This window comes from Simochromis diagramma, unplaced genomic scaffold (genome assembly GCF_900408965.1).
Source record: "Simochromis diagramma unplaced genomic scaffold, fSimDia1.1 OVJJ01000373.1, whole genome shotgun sequence".
NCBI lineage: Eukaryota > Metazoa > Chordata > Actinopteri > Cichliformes > Cichlidae > Simochromis > Simochromis diagramma.
Genome location: NW_024387066.1, coordinates 34,501 through 44,939, shown reverse-complemented (window position 1 = coordinate 44,939; position 10,439 = coordinate 34,501). Strand labels below are relative to the sequence as shown.

Genomic DNA, 10,439 nt, shown 5'->3' with positions numbered 1-10,439 from the left:
TATCGCTGCAGCCTTTTCAAGTATTAACCTGGTGTCTTTGGGAACAGCTTAGGGGGAAATGACGGTAATATGACTGAACCATATGGGAAGAAAGAATAGGCACTTTTTTGTGCTAGCGAAGTTTCCTCGCTTTCATTCAAAATCTGTTTATCATTAAACAATTGAAACATAATGGCTTCAAGCTGACATTGAGGCCTGTGGGGCACTATCAGCCACTGAGACAGTAGACAAGTGACTATTTCACACTTTAAGGCTGCCTGTTTATTTAAGGGAGATGAACAGTACATTCTAACTGTACATAATAATATCAATGATGATAGATTAAATAAATGGGTTTTTGAAAGACGCTTGTGCATTTTTAAAGTCTAAAGTGTTGAATTGATCTGAGTATGTCATCTGTTCAAAGCCTCTCCCAGTCAGTGCTGTTCTCTATGCCTGTCTTACTCTACATGATGTTATTAGCACAAACACTTTAAAGGTGATAATTAGGTCTACAACAATAACACAGACTGCAATGTAGTTAAGCGTCTTACAGTTAGTTTTGAATGAATGAACTTAAAAAACAACACAAGCAAAGATCTGTCTCCTCCTGTTTTTTGTGTCACATAAGAAAGAAGCATCAATATCTGATGAGAAGACTTATTAATTTGGCCTTTCACGTGGTCTTACTCAGGTGATGCGAAGTGAAATATGCATCCTTTTTATGGTAATGTGCTGGAAAATGTTGAAAATGGACATTAAACGTGCTTACAAAGTGCTTGAATTTGACCCTGAAAGGTGTATGAAGCCAGAAAAAGTCACACTTGGAGTAAAAACCTCTCATAGCAAGTTAATCATATTCAATTGATTTGATGCTTTCAGCACAAAATTTAGCCACACAGTCAGGACAGCGTCTGCTTTACCTTCATCGGTAAACGTGTTTATGCAGTACATAGTAACAGTGTGGCTGAGTCCTCTGGTTCAAATCAGTTCCAGTACATTTGGAGATGTAAGTCTTAACCTTTCACATGCATCGGGAAGGAAAAAACATTTAATCTGCACAGTACTGCCGAAGTGCAGCGATACATTGTGAAGTGCACATTTGCATTTCTCATACAGTACCGAGCAAAAGTCTTGAACCACCCCCTTATTTTTTCGTGTTTTGCCAGGTCAGTCTGTGTTAACGGTGTTATTAACTGCATTCTTCAACTAAAGAAGTGAGAACAAATGATGTGGGGTTTTGTTTTTTTGCAGTAGGCTGCAAGTAAATGTGTACAGATACAATTTAAAATTGGTTCTTTGTTAAGTTTTCTGGTCCTTTCCGTGACTTAGGTGTCTGTTTATGTTTGAATGTTTCAGAGATTAGTGTGAAGGGTCTTAACAGACAAAAAGTGGTCAAATACAAGCCCTGGATTAAAAATCAGAAACACTTTAAAAAGCCTGGAGAGCTATTCCTTAATACCACTTTAAAGATTACAGGGAAGTCCGGATCCCTGGAAGCAAATGAGGGATGGCTCAAGACTTTTGCACAGTGCTGTACATGTCATGTTCCCTGTTTTATAGCTCAGCTCAAACTGACACGTTCTCACTAACTGCTTCTCATTTTCTCCACAGTAAACTTTGACCACTTCCAGATACTGCGGGCCATCGGGAAAGGAAGCTTTGGAAAGGTAATGCAGCCTCCATTTTTCACGCGACTTGTATATTGTTTGCCCTTAATTACCCACCACGGTCGTCATCTCTAAAGAATCAGTGCAAGCGAAGCGAAATGTGCTGGGATTACACTTTAGTTCTCGTGTGCTGCTGTTATTTAATAACAGTTATAAATGCAGCTTCTGTAATTATTTCTATAAAGTCAGTTAGAGGAGAGCCGATTTCTATTTCATCTCACTCAATCTAGGTGGGAATTTTGACCCCACGTCTCAATTTAATTACACAGCAGCAAAATTCTGCGGCTCTATTTGTCATCGCGCTCAACGGTTGGGCTGAAGGCAGGAGGAGAACTTAGTGTGTCTGTGCGCTGCATTTTGTGAGACCAAATTACCCACAGTTCTTGTAGGGGTGCAGGAGGTAATAAATCAGGTTTGATTATCCTAATTTATTGCTGTCTTTATGTTAAGGATTAAAATAAAATTGACAAGAGGAAGGTGTTGGTGTGTGTGGTTGGGAAGAGAAGGGCGAAGCTAGAATGAAGCACAAACAGAGGGAGGTGTTTGCTTCTCGCTGTAGCGCTGTGAAACATGATCTGTATATTGCAGCTTGTGTAGGTGCTCCAAGAAAATGGGTTCATCGGCATGCAGCACTGTCGATGTGCACGTATGCACTCGCGAAAGAGAGAGGATGCTTGTGTTGCTGAGCTCGTTCTTGCACAGCGGGGAGATGTGAGGTAGGTTGGGGCTAGGGCTGGGCCATATTATACCGTTCACGGTAATACCGGTATAATGTTAGGCAACGATAGGAAAATGAAATATCGCGATAGAATATAAGTAAAACGCGCATGCGCAGTGCCTTTGTTCTCATACACACATGGCCGATTGTTGAGTGAAACAGATGAACCAGAATTGGTTTGTAAAAATGGAGCAACTTCAGTGATGTGGAACTGGTTTGGTGTTTGTCCGTCAGATACACGACAAAGCACATTTTTTTTGCAGAACATGCAAGCGGCCGTCGTTATTGTCGTATTTGTCGGACTAAGATGCTCTTAAATCTGGGAGTAATCTGGGTCCTAAACCCCCCTCTTCAGGTCAAACGCACACATCATCACTGAGAGTTAAAAACTGTCTAAATTCTTTCATCTTTAATAAAACGATAAGCATTGCTGCTTTACCAGGTGTAACTATGAAGTTTAACTTCCAGGCATCCATGAAAACAAAATGTATTACATTTAACGGAGTTAGAAGTTAGCAGGAAGCTAGCGGAAGTTAGCTCGCTAGTTTCGCTAGTTACCTAAGCATGATATTTCATGTTTTGACTGAGAGATTTCTGGAAAAAAATCAAACGTACAGCTCTGCTATCACTTCCAACATAAATGAAGACAGAAAACTAAACAGCAGTGACGTTTGTAGGGTTACTGAAGTTGGGCTAGCTGGTATATAATGATGTGCTACGTGATTGCTAGCGACACAGCTATGTTAGCATAACATAAACAGAGAAGCTGGAGGACGAACATTAACATTTTTCCACTTATAAAAGTTAACGTGAAGGTTCCTCATGGTTAGAGACAAATGCAATCGCATGGCAGGATGCTGTAAACGGACCAAACTTCAGTCAGGAGAACAACTGAGATAATCCATCCACAATACAAGGTTAGTCATTAATATACTGCAACAACATGGGAATAGAACAGCTGCCAGAGAATTCAACATTAATGAATCAATGGTACAGAAGTGGAGGAAGCAAGAAGAATGAGTTTAATAAAGTTTGATTTATCTGACTGCTTTGTTTCGCTTAATGTGCCTTATAATCCTGTGCACCTCATGGTCCGAAAAATACGTACTGCACACTGCAGTTTAATGTTGCAAAGCACCTCTTTTTAACTTCAGTGGATATTATACATGGTTATGCTCAGGATATGTCAGCCCATTTCTACTGGAAATGCCTTTTGGTTAAACTTTCAGCAAGGAATTTGCATTTGCACTGTTAAATTTTTATAAAGCTTTGATGTACATAAAAACCAGCTTCTTGTTTAAGTGAAAATAAATGGAAGGTTGTCTTGTGGCGCTAGTAATGTTGTGGAGTTATATTTTGTCTCGCATCAATTATATCGTCAGTTATATCGTTATCGCAAATTTTCAAACATATATCTTGATAAATATTTTTGGCCATATCGCCCTGCTCTAGTTGGGGCTACCTCATAACTCCCCGCTGTGAGGCTGCCAGATGGGAAAAGAGGAAACCGCCTCGTTCTCCTGAAACACTCATTTTCCTCTGCTCACTTTTCATCTTTACAATCTCAGCACTTGGGTGTACATCTTCTTGCAGTGGGCCTCTCACTCTTGTTTTATAAGAGCTCCTCTTTGTGTTATTTAGTTTGTACCTGAAAAGTCTAATTTATGCCTGAGTACACAAGTACAAATAAAAGGAGTACCACGTACTTTAATGGGTCAGCTTGGGTCCAGACCTGAATTAGAGATAATGTTGGGCTGTTTTAGGTCTGAGCCACTAACCTGACGAAAACGCAACACAACTGCTGGTTGTTTAAAACAGATAGTTGGAGAGGCAGGTCAGTGCTTTTAAAGGTTTATCAGGTGCCAAATCATTTTATAGATGTGAAATGTAGGACTGTGCAAAAGTTTGAGCCACACCTTAATTCTAACATATAACTTGCTGGGAAACGGGTGCAACAGTTTAAATTTGAAAAGTTTACATGAAAATACAATATAAAAGGCGTCATACAGAGTTGATATAATGAGCTTGAGCATCTTTATCTTCAGCACGCCCTGAACTCTCTTAGGCACATTTCTTTGGAATTCCTTTAAGTAGTCTTCAGGAATAGTTCTCCGAGCTTCTTTAAGGACATTCAGAGCTCTTCTTTCGATATCAGCTGCCGTTTTGTTCCATTCTCTGCCGAGATGATCCCACACGGCTCAGGTCAGTCCATGAATGATGGTGTTTCGATGTGTTTAGTAAGCTGCTGCCGATCAGACGTTTTCCAGATGGTATTGCATGGTGCATCAAAGTCTGGTGGTACTTTTCATAATTCCATCAATTTTGACGAAATCCCCAACACCCTGGCTGAAATGCAGACCCAAACTATGACAGAGCTGTACAGTAGTTTACAGGTGGTTGTAGACATATTACCACAATTTGAACCAGAAATGTCAAATTTTGGTTCATCACTCCATCAGACCTGCTGCCACTGATTTTCAGTCCAGTTCTTGTGTAATTTGGCATCCCTCAGCCTTTTCTCCCTGTTCCCTTCCTTAATAATGGCTTCTTGACAGCCACCCTTCACTGACACCATGAGATGAGGCTTTGGTGAACACTAGATGGATCAACTGAAGGACCGAGTGCGTCTTTCAGGTCCTGTGTCAGGTGTTTGCTGATTTTTTTTTTTTGACATGACTTTCAGGTACCTCGAAATGATTTTATGTACACGGCGCTCGAAAATCTGTCAAATGTTTTATTACGACTTTGCTAAGCTACGAAGCCACACCGCTTGATGGATTGTTGGAGCATTATGGCTATCGTAGGCAGGAGCCTCGCGGAATGATACGTACAGGCGACCGTGGCTCAGGGGGTTGGAAATCGCATCTGTAACCGGAAGGTCGCCGGTTCGATCCCTGGGCTCTCTGTCCTGGTTGTTGTGTCCTTGGGCAAGACACTTTACCCTACTTGCCTACTGGTGTTGGCCAGAGGGGCCGGATGGCATGATATGGCAGCCTCGCTTCTGTCAGTCTGCCCCAGGGCAGCTGTGGCTACAACCGTAGCTTGCCTCCACCAGTGTGTGAATGTGAGAGTGAATGAATAGTGGTATTGTAAAGCGCTTTGGGTGCCTTGAAAAGCGCTATATAAATCCAATCCATTATTATTATTACTGTGCTTCAACATAATATTACTGTATTGTGTGTTTGTTTAACCTCTTTTTAAGTTTTGTGGATATTATACATGGTTGTGCTGAGGATATGTCGGCCAGTTTCCACTGGAAACGCCTTTTGGTTAAACTGTCAGCCAGGAATTTGCATTTGCACTGTTACATTTTTATATAACTTTAATGCACATGAAACAGCTGCTTATTTAAGTGAAAATACATTGATGGGGTTTTTTTGCACAAATGAAGTGGAGTTGTAAAGTATTTTGTGTCGTGTCAGTTATATCGTTATCGCACATTTTCAAATGTATATCGTGATGAACATTTTTGGCCATATCGCCCTGCTCTGCTTCTACAACACGCCTTGTGTAGATGAGTTAGTGAGGCAAACTGACCAGCTGTCTTATTGTGTCTGTTGAGTGTTTGGTTTTGTGAACGGCCTCTTTAATGCACGAGGGTGTGACCATCCACATCCTTGTATCTGTCCACTGTCAGCCATTCATTTTGTGCGAATCTGGCCAAGTCTTCCAAGTGTGCGTGTTTTTTTTTTTTTTTTTTTTTTTTTTTTTTTTTTTTTTTCCTTCTGACCAGATGCAGCTTTCTGCAACATCACTTTAATGTCCTTATACTGATCACCACACTGTGTATGTGCGCTAAAACAGCAATCATTTCACTGCTCCTTCGTAGTGGCAGGTTACAAAACGTCGTTAGATGCTGCGTGGCCGTACAAGATAGACTTTGGTTAGCAACAACTCTCTGAGGCCTTTACTGTGAAACACAACGCTGTCTTACCTGGTTAACTTCAAGGTTTAATGTGGGATTTTTTTGTAATCCAAGACATAATGCCAGGTCAACTCATGCTTTGAACCTAATCTGCTCCAGAGCAAATCATGTTCCAAATGTGAGATCAACAGGTAGAAAATCACAACCTACTAACCAGTAAGACCAAAAAAGAACAAAATAAATAAAATCCTAGATCCTGGAAGATCCCTCAGACCGCTGTGTGCAGAGAGTAGGAGGGTGTAAAATTTTTCAGCAGAGTCTGATGTCTTTGTCTTTCCATGATGAGCAACAATAATGAACATAGATTCTCTACAACAACTTTATTGTTTTGGAAGTATTAATATATGATCCCAAAACTTCTACATTTAACCTTTTAATCAGACCAGCAAAAATCTAGTATTGAATTTTAGCGCAGTCATAAAAAACTATTTGCTAAAAGCATTTTGTAGCTGAATATTTTAAATTACAGTTAACTTCACTTTTTGGCTGTTTCACCTGTAAGACATTAAAATAACATGCTAAGGTTTAATAGTCTATAAGGAATACACTCTGAGGTCTGGGCAGTGTTGTGCTAATAAGAGAAGGTTTGTGTGTGCAGTGAAACAGTAATTTTTGTATTTCACAATTTATTGATATGTTTGATCCTTTCTGACCTGCGTTAATGAAGCCATTAGAGCTCCATGTCCGCTACAATAGTTCTGTAGTTTGATGCTTGAGTCGTTGCAGACTTGTTGAAATTCCCTCACCCGTCAAAGCAGCGTCTGTGTTATTTGAGTCCAGCAGATGGCAGTGTTTCACTGTCTGACGGCTGCCTGAAGCTTCAGCTGGATTATTCGTTTAAATGAGATCGTTTTATAAAAATTACAACAACAGGCCTGAACCTGCTCAGCTCCAAAGAGCTGGCTAAACGATGGGGCATGTTCAGAATCGTCCTGAAGTTTAACAATTTCCCAAAAAGCTACACAAAGTGAATTTCCATATAAGACAAGAAGGAAAGAACAGGGTGTGACGTGGAAGGGGCACTCTGGCAAACAAATTACTGCTTTTATTAAGTTACAAAACTCACAGTCTTGTTCACGAGTGATCGGCGAAGGGAACAGGAGATCGACAGATGGATTGGTGCTGCGGCTGCAGACTCTTTACCAGTCCGTCTTTACCAGTCGATTTACGTCCTTACCCTCTGTCACAACGGGACTGAACGGACTCACGCGTAGGCTCTGAGTAGGGAACAATAAAGGTTTTTTATTTACAGAAGCACCAGGACATCTATTTACACAGTGGGGAATCCACACACGAACAGGAGGAGGAAAGACACTTGCAGTCCACACACATGCTCCAAAGTCCTCACTCCATCCACGCTCCACGCTCCTCTTCACACTCCACAAGAAACACAAAAGCTCGCTCCAATCCTCACACACTTGATCACTCAGGTAACACAGGGGCAGGTCCAGGGAAATCTATTCACAGAGATGCAAAAGGTTACTGTAAGAAGATCGCTAGGGAAACACGAGAATGAACTGAGCTGGGGTTAACACTGACGAGAGTCGGCAACGGTCCAGCGACGAGAAATACAGGGCTGCCATCTTATAAGGGGACTGGAACACTGTTGGGTGATGAGCCACAGGTGCGTGGGCCAAGGGCAGGAGCCCACAGATGAGCTCCGCCCAGGCAGTGAGAGAAGGAGGGAGGGAGAGAGCGGGGACAAAATCAAAAAAAAAAAAAAACACATGACCGGGTAGACACAGGGACCCTGACACCCTCGCCTTTTTCAGAAATGTCATGTATGAAAATCTATAATAACTCCAGTTATACGGATATCAATATCCTCATATACTGAAGACTTCATAATTTACCACATATGGAGAGCATTACATGACTTGATCTTGATTTTGTGAACTTTTACAGTATGGATATTTGACATATTTTCTTGCACAACTGACATAGTGCAAGCTGAACTGATTTCTGTTTAGATAGAAATTGATTCAAAGTGGTCAGATATGCAGATGCTGATCTTTCCTCTGGCAAATACATAAACTCACTGCAAACAATATAACTTTTCAGAGAGTTTCCTATCTATCTAATAGTTAAGCACGATTAACATTTAGGAAACAAAAATAAACAAGTTAATAAATGAAATGAAATAATACTGATTTATATATTCTCTCTGTTTACTTTTTTGCTATAGAAATACAATGAAGACTTCCATTTTCCTGCTGGTGACGCTCTCTGGCACTGTGCTCTGCATGACTAACGGACGTGTTCGGAAATTCGAAAACCAGCATATCATCAACATGATCCCACAAGGGGGATGTGATGATCTGATAGCAAGCAGGAACATCAGAGATAATAATGGTAACTGTAAGCGCGAGAATACCTTCATCATTGGTGACTTTAATCAAGTTAGAACAATTTGTGATCCAAGCAATCGTATCGATGCAAATAGAAATCTTTATGAAAGCCCCACAGACATGCACATTCTGTATTGTAAACTGCTGGGACAAACAACCGATACACATTGTACATACAAACAGATGCAGATGAAAAGGCGTATTGTAATTGCATGTGATAAAATCAATAATTTCCTTCAGCCTGTGCACTTTGAATGTTGCTCTTGAGTTGAGAGATGCTGTAAGCTTGCTGCGATCTTTAAACATCACTTCATGATGCTGGTTTAGATGCTTTATAAGACTTTGTTACGTTTCTTAAACAGTGATGAAAATAATAAAGAGGAAATATGAGAGAAGTGATTTTCAGTGAATGTTGAAAAAAATACCACAATAACAAAAATGATGGCAACATTGCTACACTTTGCTTTCTTAGCTTACATATTGTACATTTTCACAGTTGTTTCTAATTGGCTCCATCTTCTCTCGTTGTCACAGCTGTTGCTTAACTTTCAGCACTCATTAAATAAAAAAAAACAACAAAAAAACAAACAAACTCTGATTTAAACTCTAAACTCTGAACATTCCTGAACCTTGGTGCATTCCGGAACTCTGAACATTCCGGAACCTTGGTGCATTCCGGAACTCTGAACATTCCGGAATTCCTAACATTCAGGAATTCCGAACATTCCGGAACCTTGGTGCATTCCGGAATTCCGAACATTCCGGAATTCCGAACATTCCGGAACCTTGGTGCATTCCGGAATTCCGAACATTCCGGAACCTTGGTGCATTCCGGAATTCCGAACATTCCGGAATTCCGAACATTCCGGAACCTTGGTGCATTCCGGAACCTTGGTGCATTCCGGAACCCTGGTGCATTCCGGAATTCCAAACATTCCGGAACCTTGGTGCATTCCGGAACTCTGAACATTCCGGAAACCTTGGTGCATTCCGGAACCTTGGTGCATTCCGGAATTCTGAACATTCCAGAACCCTAGTGCATTCCGGAATTCTGAACATTCCGGAACCTTGGTGCATTCCGGAACTCTGAACATTCCGGAACTCTGAACATTCCGGAATTCCGAACATTCCGGAACCTTGGTGCATTCCGGAACCCTGGTGCATTCCGGAATTCTGAACATTCCGGAACCCTGGTGCATTCCGGAACCTTGGTGCATTCCGGAACCCTGGTGCATTCCGGAATTCCAAACATTCCGGAACCTTGGTGCATTCCGGAATTCTGAACATTCCGGAACCTTGGTGCATTCCGGAACCTTGGTGCATTCCGGAAATCTGAACATTCCGGAACCCTGGTGCATTCCGGAACCCTGAACATTCCGGAATTCCGAACATTCCGGAACCTTGGTGCATTCCGGAACTCCGAACATTCCGGAACCCTGGTGCATTCCGGAACTCCGAACATTCCGGAATTCCGAACATTCCGGAACCTTGGTGCATTCCGGAACCTTGGTGCATTCCGGAACCTTGGTGCATTCCGGAACTCTGAACATTCCGGAACCTTGGTGCATTCCGGAACCTTGGTGCATTCCGGAACTCTGAACATTCCGGAACCTTGGTGCATTCCGGAACTCTGAACATTCCGGAACCTTGGTGCATTCCGGAATTCCGAACATTCCGGAACCCTGGTGCATTCCGGAATTCTGAACATTCCGGAACCCTGGTGCATTCCGGAACCTTGGTGCATTCCGGAACTCTGAACATTCCGGAACCTTGGTGCATTCCGGAACCTTGGTGCATTC

At 41.7% G+C, this 10,439-nt stretch overlaps 1 long non-coding RNA gene across 2 annotated transcripts in view; it reads left to right on the top strand.

Moving 5' to 3' along the window:
- LOC120742134 overlaps positions 1 to 9,204 on the top strand; it is a 34,885-nt gene extending 25,681 nt beyond the window's left edge. For both annotated transcript variants that reach the window (XR_005697775.1, XR_005697776.1), the window contains 2 exons: positions 1,594 to 1,649; positions 8,478 to 9,204. This is a non-coding gene — a long non-coding RNA (uncharacterized LOC120742134). The remainder of the gene's footprint in view (positions 1 to 1,593; positions 1,650 to 8,477) is intronic.
- Positions 9,205 to 10,439: the final 1,235 nt, after the last annotated feature.